The following is a 17696-nucleotide window of genomic DNA, read 5'->3' on the forward strand; positions in this document are numbered from 1 at the left end:
GAGTGCAGAAGAATTTTTGTTTGCTTTTTTGTTTCTTGGTAATACTAGAATTTGAACTCAAGCTTATACTTGCTGGACAAATAGCAGCAAGTGAGCCATACCCCATCTTTATAAGTGTTTTGTATTTGTAAATTTGAATAACCTCATGATCCCTATTATTTATATTCTCATTTCACATTTTCGATCCCAATCTTTGTCTATTGGCAAATGAATCCCATTGGACTATAATAATGAAAGCATTGTGCATTTATATCTTTTCACTTAATGTATTTAAAATCTCTTTGCCATACTTCTCTGTCTCTATTTTTATCTAATTTACTTTACTGTTGTTTTATACATGATATACAGCAGCGTTGCCTTTACCTGTCTTTATTATGTTCCCTTAAGTTCCACTGAATTATTATGCTAAATGCAGGCTTCTCGTTGGACATTTAGATTTGTCTTTCTATATTTTGTGGTTATTTATTTGAAGTACCTATTCTAAAATCAGATTTTTAAGTGACAATGATAAGAAAGTGACAGAAATATTTCAAAAGACAGCTGCAGTTGTCCATGGAGCATCTTATTTCAAAACTACTGAAGAGTTCAAAGGAAAGAAGCCAAGGAAGTAGAAGCCAGCTGACAACAGTAAGGAAGGAACGTGGCTACTACTGAATAGGGAATGTGCCAAGAAGAAATACAGAGGATAAAATTCAAGAGATTTCTAGAGTTCCTCAAAGGTAGGATCAGAAAAACAAAATCTAGGATAAGCAAAGACCTTGGCCTTCAACCTGGGTGACAATGGCAGATAAGAGTTCAGGAGTTTTCTGGAAATGTCACTGAGAAACCAGTTCTGGACAATGACAGAGAGAAACTCCAACAAAGTATTCAAGGGAGGAGTTGAAAGAAAAGAGCTTCAAAACTGGCTTTCTGAGAGCATTTGAATGCTGACTCTATGTTTAAAGCCTTTGCTCATGGTTTATGAGTAAAATAACTATGAGTTCTGTTTTTACCTATAACACAGGTTGTTGCCAAGGTCAATCTCTTTTTTTTATGTAATTTCCCTCCAATATCACAGGAGGGTAATAGCTTGGTGCGCTCCCCTAGCTTATTGTGTGGGCTAATGAGGGTTGTAAAGCATGGTATATTCAGGTGAGGTTGGTATAAACTATTTAACACCTCTCCTGAGAAAGCAAATTCTAACTGTCCACCTGAAGCTGTCTCCCTCACCAATTAACTCTGGTTTAGGAGATTAACATGAGAGTTCCAGCTAATCCAGCACATGCTTATGAAGGGCTCAGACAGGTGAGGGAGTAACTCCACCCTACCTGCCCCCAAAATACCAGGCTCTGTGGAGGAATTACTGCCTGTCACAGACTGGCCAACCTGCCACAGTGCTTTGCAGGTAATAGTTTCACAAAAGGAATTCGTTTTTGCTGAATTTGCCTGGTAAGAACATTTGGAAAGTAATGAGTAGCTACTGAAGCTAACCAGGGACATTTTTTTTCTACCTAGGGAATTTTCATTATTTTCAACATTTGGAAATTTCAACTAAAGATAATTGCAGGTATGCGTGCAGCAACAGATGTATTCACTTTCCATTGTAGTTTCTTAAATGGGTACTTGTACACAAAAGACCTCCTTCCTGTATGTTGTAGCCCTCCAGGGTACAATTACATGAAATTATTCAGCAGCCTAGTTTGCTTTGTATCACTTCACTGGGTAAAGACACAGAGAAAGCAGCTCCCCATAGCACTGAAAGCTGCAATTTTTTTTAACCTAAATGTTTAATCGCCACATCCATCACAGTCTAATAACAAGGCCACCCATCCATCCCATAGTTCATTTGTTTTTATCCTACTGGTAAGTGTTTACCAAAATGAGCAACAAAGGCCATAGCATTGGTACCCAAATTGATCATTCAACAGGCTATGATTTGGGTATATTTTTGGACCAATAAAGATGGATTTTTCTCATCATTTTCAACTTCCTAGGACTATCTACACTTTAGAAATTCTTCCTATGTTGACACTTTTTTATTGTCAAAGTGATGTACAGAGGGGTTACATTTTCATACAGTAGGCCTTGTGTACATTTCTTGGGTACTGTTTTTTACCTCCTCCCTCAATCCCCCATCTCCCCCCACTTTTTAACTCTCCCCCCATTAGTTGTTCACTTGGTTTACACCAAATGGTTTTGCAAGTATTGCTTTTGGAGCCATTTGTCTTTTTATCCTTTGTCTCTCGATTTTGATATTCCCTTTCACTTCCCTAGTTCTAATACCAGTTTATACCATATCCAGTGTATTCAGATGAGATACAGTGATAGTGCAGGTACAACCACAGGAAGGGATACAAGAGGATCATCAACAAAAGAAGCTACGGTTTCACATGGCATATTGAAAGTAATTACAACAGTGATATAACACTCATTTCCATAACATAGAGTTCATTTCACTTACCATCATTTTATGCGTTCAAGGGGCATAGCTATTAGGCTCTTGTGATCCTCTTCTGTGACTAGCCTAAACCTGTGCTAATTATTCCCTATGAGTGAAACCACAGAATCCATGTTTCTTTGGGTCTGGCTCACTTCACCCCCATCTATGTTTACACTTTAAAGTAGCAAAACCTTAAATAAGCTACCTCCAATGTAATAACCATGTAATATGTTTGATATGAAATTTATTTTAAAACTTATACATTACTTTAATGTGTTCCATAGAATTCTAATTTCTTTGAACCCACAGAACAACACCTATTTAATCTTTGATAAAGGAGCTAAAAAAATAGTCTGGAAGAAAGATAGCCTCTAACAAATGGTGCTGGCAAAACTGGTTCAACACATGCAACAAACTAAAACTAGATCCTTATATATCACCCTGCACCAAAATCAATTCCAAATGTATCAAAGACCTTGAAATTAAAACAGACACCCTGAAAACACTAAATGAAGGAGTAGGAGAAACACTTGGGCTCCTTGGCACAGGACAGAACTTCCTTAACAAAGACCCAGAAAGGCTACAAATCAAAGAAAGGATGAACAAATGGGACTGCATCAAACTGCAGAGCTTCTGCAGGGCAAAGGACATAGCTTGCACGATAAACAGAAACCCCACAGTTGGGAAAAAATCTTACCGGCCATACAACAAACAAAGGCCTCATATCTAAAATATAGGCAGAACTAAAAAAATTACCTTCCTCCAAAACAAAACCACAAAGAACCAATAGCCCCTCAACAAGTAGGCTAAAGACTTAAAAAGAGATTTCTCTGATGAGGAAATGAGAATGGCCAAGAGACATATGAAAAAGTGCTCTACATCACTGGCCATAAAAGAAATGCAAATCAAACAACATTGAGATTCCATCTCACCCCAGTAAGAATGTCCTATATCAAGGAAACTAACAATAACAATTGTTGGAGGGCGCGAGGCCAAAAGGGAACCCTACTTCATTGTTGATGGGAATGTAAACTGGTTCAGCCACTCTGGGAAGCGGTATGGAGATTCCTCAGAAGGCTAAACATAAAACTCCCCTATGACCCAGCAGCCCCACTTTTGGGTATCTATCCAACAGACCACAAACAAAATCACACTAAAGCCACCAGCACAACAATGTTCATCGCAGCACAATTAGTCATAGCTAGAATCTGGAACCAACCCAGATGCCCCTCAGTAGACGAATGGATCAGGAAAATGTGGTACATATACACAATGGAATTTTATGCCTCTTTCAGAAAGAATGACATTGCCCCATTTGTAAGGAAATGGAAGAACTTGGAAACAATTACACTAAGTGAAGTGAGCCAGACCCAAAGAAACATGGACTCTATGGTTTCCCTCATAGGGAATAATTAGCACAGGTTTAGGCAAGTCACAGCAGAGGATCACAAGAGCCCAATAGCTATACCTTTATGAACACATAAGATGATGCTAAGTGAAATGAACTCCATGTTATGGAAACGATTGTTATTATCACTGTTGTAACTACTTTCAACGTGCTATGTGTAACCATAGCTTCTATTATTGATGATCTTCTGGTATCCCCTTCCTGTGGTGTACCTGTGCCATCTCTATATCTTATCTGAGTACATTGTAAACTGTGTATACTGGTATTAGAACTAGGAAACTGAAATGGAATACCAAAATCGAGAAACACAGAGTAAAAAAGACAAACGACTACAAAAGCAGTACTTGCAAAACTGTTCGGTGTAAATGAACTGAACAACACTTGGGGGGAGGTGGGAGGGGGGAATGAGGGAAGAGGTAACAAACAGTACAAGAAATGTATCCAATGCCTAATGTATGAAACTGTAACCTCTCTGTACATCAGTTTGACAATAAAAATTGAAAAAAAAGAATTCTAATTTCTTCCTTAAAAATTTTTCCTCAGAACAAATTCAATTTGTTCCTTGGAATTGTTAATTAGAATAAGCTTAATGATCAATTAACTAATTTTTCAGAAAATGTCTTATTTGCTAATAGTTTGAGTTGAGCAAAAAATGTATGCTTGAACCTGTAACTTCTGCTGGTGGGTCTTCTTTACTTATTTCCATTTTTATTTTCTTTTTTAGTTTCATATTAATTAGATACAAGGTGACAGACTTGAAGCAAAATGCTGTACATACTTCATCACATTTAGCCATAGGTAAGTAACAAATTTGTGGTTTATAACGGACCTTCAGTCATTTTCTTCTCGAAAATAGCAAGAATAGATTTATATATGGTTGGTACATGGGAGTGACAATAAATGACCTCCCTCACTGAGATGTTGGCTGTCAGAAAGGGAGGCAGAAAAGTTTTCTTAGAGTCAACTATAAAACAAATTATAATGGAAGAGTTCAGGGATAGTAAAGAAAGAAAAAGACTTGAAGGGAGACAGACTTCCTTCCAGACCACGGCCAGAGTGAAACTTCCTTACAGCAGTTTATATTCATAAAGGGGAAGAGATGGAGATTAGAGAGACTGGCCAGCTATGGCACCTCTTCCAGAAGAGAGGGGTTTGTGCTCAGAGAAAGCAGCTGCTGCTGGCTGTAGGATGCGACCTTGCCAGCAATAAAAATAACTTTATCCATTTGGCGATTATGAGGGTTCCTAGGTACCAAACATTTCAGTTACGAAAAAACTCTGTGTTTTCTGATCCTTGGATCCCAAGAACTAGTACTGCTGTGATTTCCCATTTTGATGCTGCCAGGACAAACTGTACTAACAAAACTGCTGCTACTATTCTGCGTCTCTCTGTGAAACATTAAATTCATGTTCTCTCTATGCATTCATATCTAAGTTCTCTGAAAGTCCAAGTGTCCCTGAAAGTGGTCCATGTACAACATTCTAGGGTACAAATATGAGGCCATAGTGTGGGTGATGATAAGGTCGCTAAGGAGAATACTGATACTGGGTTCTCCCAAGGTGCCTTCCTTTATTATTCATGTTAAAATTGTTAATAAAGCTTTTCTGGAACGGTAAAAGCATTACTTTCTACATAAGACTATAAAATTTGTGTAAGATATGACAAAAAAAAGACATTTCAGTGTTTGGGCTTTTGTGTTTGAAAAATGTTTTAGATATCAGAATGAAACCCAACCTGACTTACCAATGAGGAAAAGAAGTGTCAGAAAGACAAAACCACTCAGTGAAATTCAGTGAATTAGTTATCATACTCAGAAGTCAACCTCAAATCTCTGTGCAAGGTTTTCCAATTTTCAAGGAACTTGCTTTGAGCACTTGAGAAGACAAGTAGATTTCATTCAACTCTGCATTTCCCTTACAATTGGCTAACATGTCAACTCATCATCTACCCATTCTTCTTCGCCCTTTCCTACTTCTCCATTTTTCAAACTCTACACTTTCCTGAAATCCCAATCTCATAGGAAACATATTACCAAAAGAGACCATACTACAGAAAGACTCAGATCTGTTACTATGGTAACATTGGTTATGAATTGCCAGGGAAGACACTATCTAGGACACCATATCATGAGGTATCTTTGACCAGTATTTGTACAGAGCATCTCATTGGGCTGTGAAAATACATTTCACAATTGCTACATGCAAATGTCATATTGCAAGTGGTTTTTCCTTTTGATAAATACTCAAGCCTCAGCAAGCCATGAGTTAAGGCCAATGGAGAGAGCTGAAAGATAACAGGAATGGTGAGTGGAGAAATTTAGCAGTCTTTTAACACGCCTTCCTGTTAAACCAACCAACTATAGTGCTATAGTATTTCTACACATTGGTCCAGAGAGGATTTGCTAATTAGTGTTTGAAAACAGATCATTGGGGACGGAACCGTGTAAATGTGGTAATCATCAGTTCCGTTCACAATCACATCAAATAACATGTGTGGATGGCATGTTGACTCTGTGAGCAGTTGTTGCTGTTGATAAAGCTGTGGACTTTAAATCATTAAATGTGCTTGCTTTGTGGTTTTGAAACCCCATAGCAGATGTCATGAGTTAAATTATATCCTGAATATGATTCTAGAGCCCAGAGCTCAGAAAGAAAATCATCAAAGAGCCCAGAGCACATGATAAACAGATTCTGACAAAGCTTTTCCCAGGAGGGTTGTCACTGAGAAGTGACACCATAGATCAGTTCCATTGTCCCATTGCTCTCTCCTGTTAAAGAGAATTCTGCAGCTTAGTTTTCAGTACACTGACGCTCATAGTGAACTGTCAGCCTTAATCAACTTCCCATTAACTTTTATTCATACTAAACACAAAGCATCAGAAAAAAATGTCTTGATGATCAAATACACTCTCAGGAGAGTCTTTACTCTATAAAATAGAGAGAGCAATTTGAGAATAATTTATGAAAATGGATAATCTTCTCAAAAGTCCCCACAAGATGCTGTCTGCTCAGTCCCCCTTGCCAACTGCACTGTCTCAAAGAAGACTGATTTTATACCAAGAAAAGGAGAAAGAACTAAAGCTCTAAAATGTATCTGTCAGCCACTGAAATAAGAAATTTGACTGCTTGAAAGGAAATGACCTGAAGCATTGTTTTTATTTGTATCTTCTATTTATCCCTTGGCTAATTTTGAGCCACTCCTTAACTTCTTTGTTTAGTACTTACTTGTTCAACTTATGGGCCACTTGCCTGACTTTTTATCCTGAATTCCCTTGTAATTCCCTGATGACAAATGGTGGCACAGGCTGGACATATTCTAGCGTGCGATGCCCTAGTCTACAGTACCCAGCATTACCTTGGTCTTTCATTATTGTTTCCTACTTTTGGTGACCTACATTCAAGATAAACCAATACCCAATTTTAAGCCTTCCTCCATGTACTTCAGAAACTAGGTGACTAGGTATGCGGATAACAATATGGAAGAAAATATCCTTAATATATCGGTAAAGAATATAGGAAAGAGTATTACAATAATACTACACCAATAAAAATCCATCGTGATGAACTTGAAGGTTCCAACGTTTCTATGAATCATCAAATGCATTTACTCCTATTTGTTTGTAGAAGGTGTATTGTAATTGTAAGAGACATCAACATATATGTCTTCAGTAAGCAATCTCTGCAAATTGACACTGTGGTATCCTTGGAAAAAGGATACTTTGCAAATAACTCCTGCCTGTAAGTTCTGGGGTCAACCATTCAGTGGATAATGCTTAGAAATACATGAGCAGGATGAATAATGCTAATTGCAAGGCTTTAGCTTAAGCTCCCATACCCTTCTCACATTTTCTAAAACTAATATAATAAGAATCACAATATCTGTGTAAGCCCTGCAGACCTTTTAGACAGCAAATTCGTTCACCAGCTATGACTGTGTGGTTTGATGGAAGTCAGGATGGGTGAGGTTAAGGACAAAGATGAAGGATGTGATCATTGACGTCAATAGTTGCCAAACCAAGGAAGCCATCATATATTTCCTTCCCATAGGATACAAAATGCCCTCCCATTCCTTACAATAATTAGCTGTGTTATTTTTAGGGTATTGCAAAAGATCTAATAGTGCTTCTCCTATTTTTTATTATCAGTAAGCGTAGTTTTATATATATATATATCCTGGTATTTATGAAGATCTCAACTAATTTATGGAGGATTATTTCCAATTTTGATGATAATTCAATTTCATGATATGAAAACATAACATATATGTTCTGTCTTGTAGCTAGATAGAATTCTTCCATCACTGTTTAACGTATCAGTCAGGCTACTTGCCAAGCAATTTTGACCATACTTAACTTTTTTTTTTTTTTTTTTTTTTTGCCAGTCCTGGGGCTTAGACTCAGGGCCTGAGCACTGTCCCTGGCTTCTTTTTGCTCAAGGCTAGCACTCTGTGACTTGAGACACAGCACCACTTCTGGCCATTTTCTGTATATGTGGTGCTGGGGAATTGAACCCAGGGCTTCAAGTATTTGAGGCAACCACTCTTGCCACTAGGCCATATCCCCAGCCCCCCATACTTAACTTTATTTTTACATTTGGAATTAGTCATTTGAATGTACTATAGAGTAAGACATAATTGTAGCCTAAAAGTGGAGAAATGGTTTGCCTGTACAGCTGGGCATTTTATAGCTTATCTTTCTTTCCTGACTTCATGAGCTATCAGTAACTTTTTTCCTATGCCGTTCCTTTAAACTGGGATGTCTTTCTCTGAAGCTCCACTCTTAAATGCTGAGCCGAATCTGTGGTGATCTGAGTTTTAGCCTGGGTAAAGTCAACAGATAACCTTGTGAAGTTTAGTAAATCGATTTTGGGGTTCCCATCATTGCCTTCCAGCAGCATCAGGGCAGGAAATGAGTTCCTTGTTTCTCAGCTGACTTGTTACTAGTAAGATCATCCTAAACTGGATTTTCAACAGGTCATCTACTAGAGTCCCACTTTGTTCTATAAAACTGTGGTTCTACTTTTCTCATCTATGGCTCTATGACAGAAATTATTCAGCAGGAGAATATTTAATTTTTCTGTATTAGCTTTCACCCTTGCTTAATCTTAGTTTCTTTTTGTCTCCTTTAATGTTTTGCCCAGCCATTTACTCTTGTTACTGCTGCAAGATTCAGACACATAATGGGCCTCAATGCAATTTGGTGTGTTTTAGGAAGTGAATCTGCTCCATTTTTTTTCTATGACTTAAATTTATACCTCCTTATGATACTTTGTCCTCTAATCTATTGCTGAGGCCATTTATGAGATTCCTTGCCCTGCTCTGCTTTTTTTGTTTGGCTTTGTTTTTTTGCCAGTCCTGGGGCTCTAACTCAGGGCCTGAGCACTGTCCCTGGCTTTGTTTTTGGGTTTTGTTTTTGTTTTTGTTTTTGTTTTTGTTTTTTGCTTAAGGCTAGCACTCTGCCACTAGAGCTATAGCACCACTTCTGGCTTTTTCTATATACATGGTGCTGAGGAATCGAACCCAGGGCTTCATCTATATGAGACAAGCACTATACCACTAGGCCATATTCCCAGCCCCCTGCTCTGCTTTTTTAAGAAAAATCACATTTTTTAGGAAGATGGCTTACATCTATAATCCTACCTACTCAGGTGGCTGAGATCTGAGGATCAAGCCAGCCTGGGCAGACAAATCTGAGACACTCGTATTTCCAATTAACTAATACAAAGCTAGGAGTGGAAGTGTAGCTCAAGTAGTAGAGTGCCAGCTGTGAAATATCTAGAAATCTTGATTTCAAGCTCTAGAACCAAAACACACACACACACACACACACACACACACACACACACACACAGAGACAGAGACAGAGACAGAGAGACAGAGACAGAGAAATTCACATCACATATTTAATATCTATCATTCTGTTGGTTTGGAGACTACTTATGAGATTTATGTATAAATAATGTGCATTTCATTATGTCTTCTACATATAAATGTTCCTTAAATTTATTTGTGAATTCAGTACTCGCAACAGCATATGAATGGGAAATTTTGTTATTCCTACTTTATAGATGAACAAAATGAGAAACCGAGATGTTAGGAATGAAGTCCAAGAACACACAGCTCTTATATGGCAAAAGCAGAAACTGAACATTAACAATCTGGCTCCAGTGTTCCAGTAGGTTTTTTTTTTTTAATTATTATCTTTAAGTGGTTGTACAAATGAGGTACCATTCAACAAATAAGTTTTTGAATACAATGTATCAATATTGATGTCACCTCTTTTATTGTTCTCCTCATCTCTCCCACCCCTCTACCTCTCCTCATTTTCTTTTTGTAGATACATTGAATTTTGTGACTGCATTCTATCCCCCTTTCTCTCTTAATTTTTCTACCTCTTTCCCCATGACCCCACCCACCCTTTCAAATACCAGTTACCTGATAGTCATTTTGTTGGAATGTGATTTAGTCTTTGTAAGGAATTACATCTTTTGAATTCTCCCCTGAAAATAACATACTTTGGTGAATACAATTGTATATAATTGCATGTAACCTTGATATATTGACTAATATATTCATAAGTTAGTTCTACCATCCACAAATGAGAAATAGTATGTGTTCTTTGTCTCTCTGAGTCTGACTTACTTAGCATACATTTTTTCAGGTATGTCCAGTTCTTTGAAAATAATTTCTTCCTAAGTAATGAGTTAAATTCCCTCATGTGTACATGCCACCATTTTTTGGCATCTGAGCTGTTATCGTAACTTGGCTATGTTGAATACTCTATCAATAAACATGATTGTGCAGGTGGCTTTACTGGCCTCAATGTAATACCTGAAAGCATCCAACTACTATAGGAAGGAGTAGAAAAAACATTAGAACATATTGGCAGTGCTGAGAATATGGCCTAGTGGCAAGAGTGCATGCTTCCCATACATGAAGCCCTGGGTTGAATTCCCCAGCACCATATATATAGAAAATGGCCAGAAGTGGCACTGTGGCTCAAGTGGCACAGTGCTAGCCTTGAGCAAAAAGAAGCCAGGGACAGTGCTCAGGCCCTGAGTTCAAGCCCCAGGACTGGCAAAAAAAAAAATGAACATATTGGCAAAGGCTGGACGTTTCTGAGTTACTGAAGCTCAGCAAATCAAAGAAAGAACAAATGGGATTTCATCAAACTAAGAAGTGTCTGCATGGCAAAGGATATAGTTAACAAACTAAAAAGCCTACAGATGGGAGGAAAAACTTTGCCAGCTATATATCAGAAAATGACCTAATATTCAGAATATACAAAGCAGTCAAGAAACTAAACCCTCAAAAAATTGACAATCCAAATAATAAATTGGCAAACAAGCAAAATGTAGGAGACATAAAAAATGGCCAATGGACACAAAAAGAAATGTTCAACATCTCCAGTTTTATAAATGAAACGCAAATCAAAACTAAATTGAGATTCCACTTCACCTCAATTAGAATGGCCATTAACAAAAATACAAACAATAAAAAATTCCATCACAGATATAGGGGAAAAGAAACTTTGTATGTGGAAATGTAAACTTTCTGTAAAGCAGTTAGGAGATGCCTCAAAAAATAAATGTAGAACTACCACATGGCCCAGCAATACCACTCTTGAACACTTATCCTGTACTATAATCACTAAGTAGCCTCCATTAAAAGTTCATAATGATTGCATATAATTAATTTATTGTATGTCTGCTGGTGTTCCATATTTTGGTAGAATTATTAGAATTATCACTACTCAGTGTAAGCATTTGAATGTAGGCAAAAGCTTGAAACTATAACCCCTCTGTATATTGCTTTGACAATAAAGAAATGAAAAAAAACCTTTGCCAATGAATCTCAATATGCATAATTTATTCAACAATGTAAAGGCATATTAAAATCTTAGGAATATTTTCCCAAATAAGCAGTTACATCTTCATTTTGTTTTTTTATAATTTATTTATTAATTAAACAATTGTTTTTGACAAGGTGTTGTGCAAAAGGGGTACAGTTACATAGTAGGGCAGTGTGTATATTTCTTGTGATTTCTTACACCCTGTTTTTCTTTCCCTTCCCTAAGTCAAGTAGACATATATATAATACACAGTGTACCAAAAACATATACAGTAGCCACGTGGCCTACGCCAAAGGAAATTCGCCCAGGGCTTTAAATGTAATGTCAGCAATAGGGTTTGCTTATCCTTGTCTTATATGAATGTACATACATAGCTTTTGAGCTATTGTAATACACTGAGAGGTCTATTTTTTTTATTTTATTTTATTTTATTTTATTTTTTGGCCAGTCCTGGGGCTTGGACTCAGGACCTGAGCACCGTCCCTGGCTTCTTTTTGCTCAAGGCTAGTGCTCTGCTACTTGAGCCACAGCGCCACTTCTGGCTGTTTTCTGTATACGTGGTGCTGGGGAATTGAACCCAGGTGAGAGATCTATTTTTGACCTTTATATGTTGAGTAATTGTTTGGTTTTAGTTACATAATGCAGGGTCGCTGACCCAATCCTGTGGGAAATACCATTTGACAAGAAGTTTTTGGTTTCACAGACCTGGTCTCTACTGTCTCCCCCTCCCCCCACCTTAACAGTCATATATCAAGGAGATCATGCCCCTTTGTTTTCTGTGTTCTAGGCTTGTCTCCCTCAACATTATTTGTTCAAGTTCTGACCATTTCCCTGCGAATACCAATATTTCACCATTTCTAGTCGCTATGTAGTATTCCACTGTGTATAGGTACTATATTTTTTGGATCCATTCATCTGTGGAGGGGCATCTGGGTTGTTTCCATATTTTGGCTATTGTGAATTGTGCAGCAATAAACATGGAAATGCAGATGTCTTTTTGATATCTTGGGATCTGTTGTTCAGGATAGATGCCTAGGAGTGGTATGGCTGGGTCATAGGGTAGGTCTATATTGAGCTTTTTGAGGAACCTCCATACTGTTCTCCAAAGTGGTTGTACTAATTTGCACTCCCACCAACAATGGAGAATGGTTCCTCTTTCCCCACACCCCCTCCAGCATTTGTTGTTGCCTGAGTTCAGAGTATAGGCCATTCTAACTGGAATGAGGTGGTATCTCAGGGTTGTTCTTATTTGTATTTTTTCCTTTACTGCCAGGGATGTTGAACATTTCCTCATATGTTTCTTTGGCATTTTTATCTCTTTTCTTGTGAAGTGTCTCTTTAGCTCCTTTTCCCATTTCATAATTGGTTTAATGGGCTTGGAGTAGTTTCTTGAGTTCTCTGTAGATGACAGATATTAAGCCTTTGTCTGTTGCTGTGCTGGTAAAGATCCTTTCCCATATGGTTGGCTCTCTTTCTAGTTTGGTGGCTATGTCCTTAGCTATGCAGAAACTTTTTATTTTATAGTAGTCCCATTTGTCAAGTCTCTCCCCTATTTGTTGTGCCCCTGGGACTCTACTCAGGAAGTTCCTTCCTGTGCCTGTAAGTTCTAGCGTCTTTCCTACTCTGTCCTTCAGTAGTTTCAAGGATTCAGGTCTGATGTTGAGGTCCTTGATCCATTTTGAGTTGATCTTGGTGCATGGTGATTGGCTATGGTCTACTTTGAGCTTTCTGCATATGGCTGCCCAGTTTTCCCAGCACCAGTAGTTGAAGAGGCTCTGTTTATTCCATTGTATGTCTTTAGCTCCTTTGTCGAATATCAGCTGACTGTCAGAGGGCGGCTTTATTTCTGGATCTTCAATTCTAATCCATTGGTCTTCAGGTCTGTTTTTATACCAATACCAGGCTGTTTTTGTTATGATGGCTCTATAGTAGAGCTTGAAGTCTGGTATTGTGATACCTCTTGCACTGCTTTTTTTTTTTTTTTTTTTTGCCTAGAATTGCTTTGGTGATTCTAGGTCTTTTGCTGTTCCATATGAATTTATGGGTTGCTTTCTCTATTTCAATGAAGAATGTAGCTGGGATTTTGATGGGGATTGCATTGAACTTGTATAAAAATTTGGGCAATATGGCCATTTTCACTATATTGATTCTGCCTACCCATGAGCATGGGAGGTCTTTCTATCTCCTTGTGTCTTCTTTGATTTCCCTTATTAGATTTTTATAGTTCTCATTAAATAGGTCCATCACATCTTTAGTTAGGTTGATCCCTAGGTACTTTATTCTTTTTTTGGCTACTATAAATGGAATTATTTCTGTAATTTCCTTTTCTGCTTGTAAATTGCTGGTGTACAGAAAAGCTGCTGACTTTTGTGGATTGATTTTGTATCCTGCTACTTTGCCAAAATGGTTTATTAGGTGTAGGAGTTTGGGGACTAAGTTTTTTGGGTCCTTCAAAGATCATGTTATCTGTGAATAGGGATAGGTTGATTTCTTCCTTGCCGATGTGGATCCCTTTAATGTCCTCCTCTTGTCTTATTGCTATGGCTAGGGATTCCAGCACTATATTGAAAAGAAGTGGGGAGAGTGGGAATCCTTGTCTTGTTCCTGAGTTTAGGGGGAATGATTTTATTTTCTCCCCATTTAATACGATATTAGCAGTTGGTCTGTTGCAGATGGCTTTTATTGTTTTGAGGAATGTTCCATCTATTCCTATTTTCTCCAGAGCTTTTAATAAGTATGGATGTTGTATTTTGTCAAAGGCTTTTTGGGCATCGACTGAGATAACAATGTGAATCTTGCTTTTAGTTCTGTTTATGTGGTGAATTACATTGATTGATTTACAGATGTTGAACCACCCTTGTGACTGTGGGATGAAGCCTACTTGGTCATGATGTATGATTTTCTTGATCAGTTTCTGGATCCTGTTAGCTAATATTTTATTGAGGAGCTTTGTGTCTGTGTTCATTAGTGATACTGGTCTGTAGTTCTCTTTTTTTGTTGGGTCTTTGCCTGGTTTGGGGATGAGTATAAAGTTAGCTTCATAGAATGAATTTGGGGTTTCTCCCTCTGTTTCTATTTCACAGAAGAGTTTGAAGAGTATTGGTATTAGCTCCTCAGTAAAGGTTTTATAGAATTCGTTGGTGAATCCATCTGGGCCTGGGCTTTTCTTTGTTGGGAGGCTCTTGATTACCCCCTGTATCTCGCTGTAAGTTATTGGCTTATTTAGTTGATTTATTTCTTCTTGATTCAGTTTGGGCAGTTTATATTTCTCTAAGAATTGATCCATTTCTGTAAAATTATTGTTTTTTGCTGAGTAGAGGTTCTGGGAATAGTTCCTTATGATTGTTTGAATATCGTGTGTATTTGTTGTAATTTTTCCTGTGGAGTCCCTGATTTTACGTATATGAGTCTCTTCTCTTATTTTTTTGTAAGTCTTGCAAGGGGTCTGTCAATTTTATTTATTTTCTCAAAGAACCAACTTTTAGTCTTATTTATTTGTTGAATGGTCTTTCTATTTTCAATCAGATTTATCTCTTCTTTAATCTTTGTGATCTCTCTCCTCCTAGTCATTTTAGATTCGATCATTTTTTGTTTCTCTAGTTGTTTTAGTTTCATCGTGAGGTTATTCACCTGCTCTGCTTCCATTCTTTTAATGTGAGTGCTGAGGGTGATGATCTTGCCCCTCAGTACTGCCTTAGCTGTGTCCCATAGGTTTCTTTGTGATGTATTTTCATTGTCATTGTGGCTTATGAATTCGTTAATGTCATCCTTAATTTGGTCTGTGGCCCAAGTGTTAGATAACAGTGAGGGGTTTAGCCTCCAGGTATATGTATAGCCTCTCTGGTAATCTTTGTTATTGAGGGTTACCTTTATTCCACTGTGGTCAGATATAATACATGGGATGACGTCAATATTTTTGTATTTGCTGAGGTTCTTGTGTGGGCTATGACATGGTCTATTTTGGAGTATAATCCATGGGCTTCTGAGAAGAAGGTGTATTGGGTCTCTGTAGGGTGAAAGATTCTGTATAGATCTGTCAGATCCATTTGGGATATGGTATTACTTAGGTTGTCAGCTCCCTTGCTAATCCTCTGGGTGTTTGATCTGTCTCTTGGAGAGAGTGGGGTATTAAAGTCACCCACTATGATTGTGTTTGGGTCTATCTTGTTCTGTAGTTTTGTGAGAATTTGCTTGACAAATGTAGGGACTCTTTTGTTCGTTGAGTATAAATTTATCACCGTGATGTCTTGATTCTGGATTTTTCCTTGTATTAAAATGTAGTGCCCTTCTTTGTCTTTTTGAGTTGATTTTAATGAGAAGTCCAGCTTGTCTGAGATCAGGATAGCTACTCCTGCCATTTTGGTAGGTGCGTTTGCTTGGAAGATCTTGCTCCATCCTTTCATTTGAAGCCTGTTTTTATCTCTTGCTGTAAGATGGGTCTCTTGAAGACAACAGATGGCAATTTTTTATTTGCGGATCCATTCTGCCAGTCTGCTCCTCTTTATCAGAGAGTTTATACCATTTATGTTCAAAGAGACCAAGGATAAGAGTGTTTTTTTTCCCTTCCATTTTTCCTGTTAGGCTGTTTTTCCTCTCTTTTTTTTTTTTCTTGTCTTTAGTGAGCTGCTTTTTCTGTTGGGCTCTGGCTATTGTAGTTTCTGTTTCTGTCTGTGTGTCCTGTACAATTTCTGTTGGGTGGGGTTCCCCTCTTAGAATTCGCTGTAGGGCAGGTTTTTTTATTCACATACTCCTTTAGATCCTTTTTGCTATGGAAAGATCTGGTTTTCCCCTCGAATATGAATTCTAGTTTCGCTGGATATCTAATTCTGGGTTGGCAATTGTTGGCCTGTAGGACTTGGATTGTGTTCTTCCACTCTCTTTGTGCGTGGTAGGTTTGTGCGGAGAGGTCTGCTGTGATTCGGATCATTTTCCCATTGTAATAAATCTCTTTCTTTGCTTTGTCTTCATTCAAAATTTGCTCTTTATTCTTGAGATCTGAAATCTTGATTATTATGTGCCTGGGTGAAGATTTTCTAGGGTCTGGTCTACCAGGCATCCTATAGGCTTCGGTTACCTGGGTGAAGACCCTTGTGAGATTGGTGAAGTTTTCTTCAATAACTTTATTGAAAATATGTTGAAGCCCTCTGCTCCTTTTTCGGCTCCTTCTTCTATTCCAATTATATGCAGATTATATCACTTGTCTTTGTCCACTTGCTCCTGGATTAGTCTGCCCTGGAGTTTTACCATTTCTTGGAGTGTGGTAATTTTGTGGTCCTTATCGGCTGCATCATCATCCAAGAGAGAGATTCGGGATTCAATATGGTCAGTTCTTTGTGCTGTGGATTCAAGTGTGGAGTTTATGGATGTCAGGGAGCTATTTATGGTTGCCAGATCAACTCTGATTGTGGAAATTTCTTCCTTTAAAGAGTTGTATTTTAAATATATTTTTTCATGCATTTAGCTTCTCAGGATGTTAAGATCTTCTTTAACGAAGGTTTGCACTGTATCCATTTTTGCTTCCATTTCTTTCTTGACTTCCTGAAGGTCCTTCGAGACTTCCATTCTAAACTCCTGTATCTGTTTTCTGATTTCGGTCCTGAGGCTTTCCATCATTTCTGCTATCATAGCCTCAGTTGTTTTGTGGTTCTCCATCTCCTCTTCAGTCATACTGCTTTTTGGAGCTGGCGAGTTGGCTTGCCCTTTTATGAAATCTGTAATATTTCTTTATAATATTATTTCTTTACAATATTTATGTGCATCTGGAGATCTGTAGGCAGCGTCCTTGGGTTGGCTTTGTGCTGGTTCCCACTGGTCCGTCAGTGGAGACTTGTTTGTGTTCTGGCTCTGGGTTTGAGTTTTCCTGTTGAACCTTACTGCCCAATGGTTGAGTGTGACTTTCTCGGTTGTTGCCGGGGTGGTCACCCTCACTGCACTTGGGAGTGGGTAGGTTCTGTATCTTTCTCTGCAGGATAGTGTCCTGCTGCTGTATTGTGCTGACCCTAGTGTGCCCCTGGTGGGGG

This window comes from Perognathus longimembris, chromosome 9 (genome assembly GCF_023159225.1).
Source record: "Perognathus longimembris pacificus isolate PPM17 chromosome 9, ASM2315922v1, whole genome shotgun sequence".
Lineage (NCBI taxonomy): Eukaryota > Metazoa > Chordata > Mammalia > Rodentia > Heteromyidae > Perognathus > Perognathus longimembris.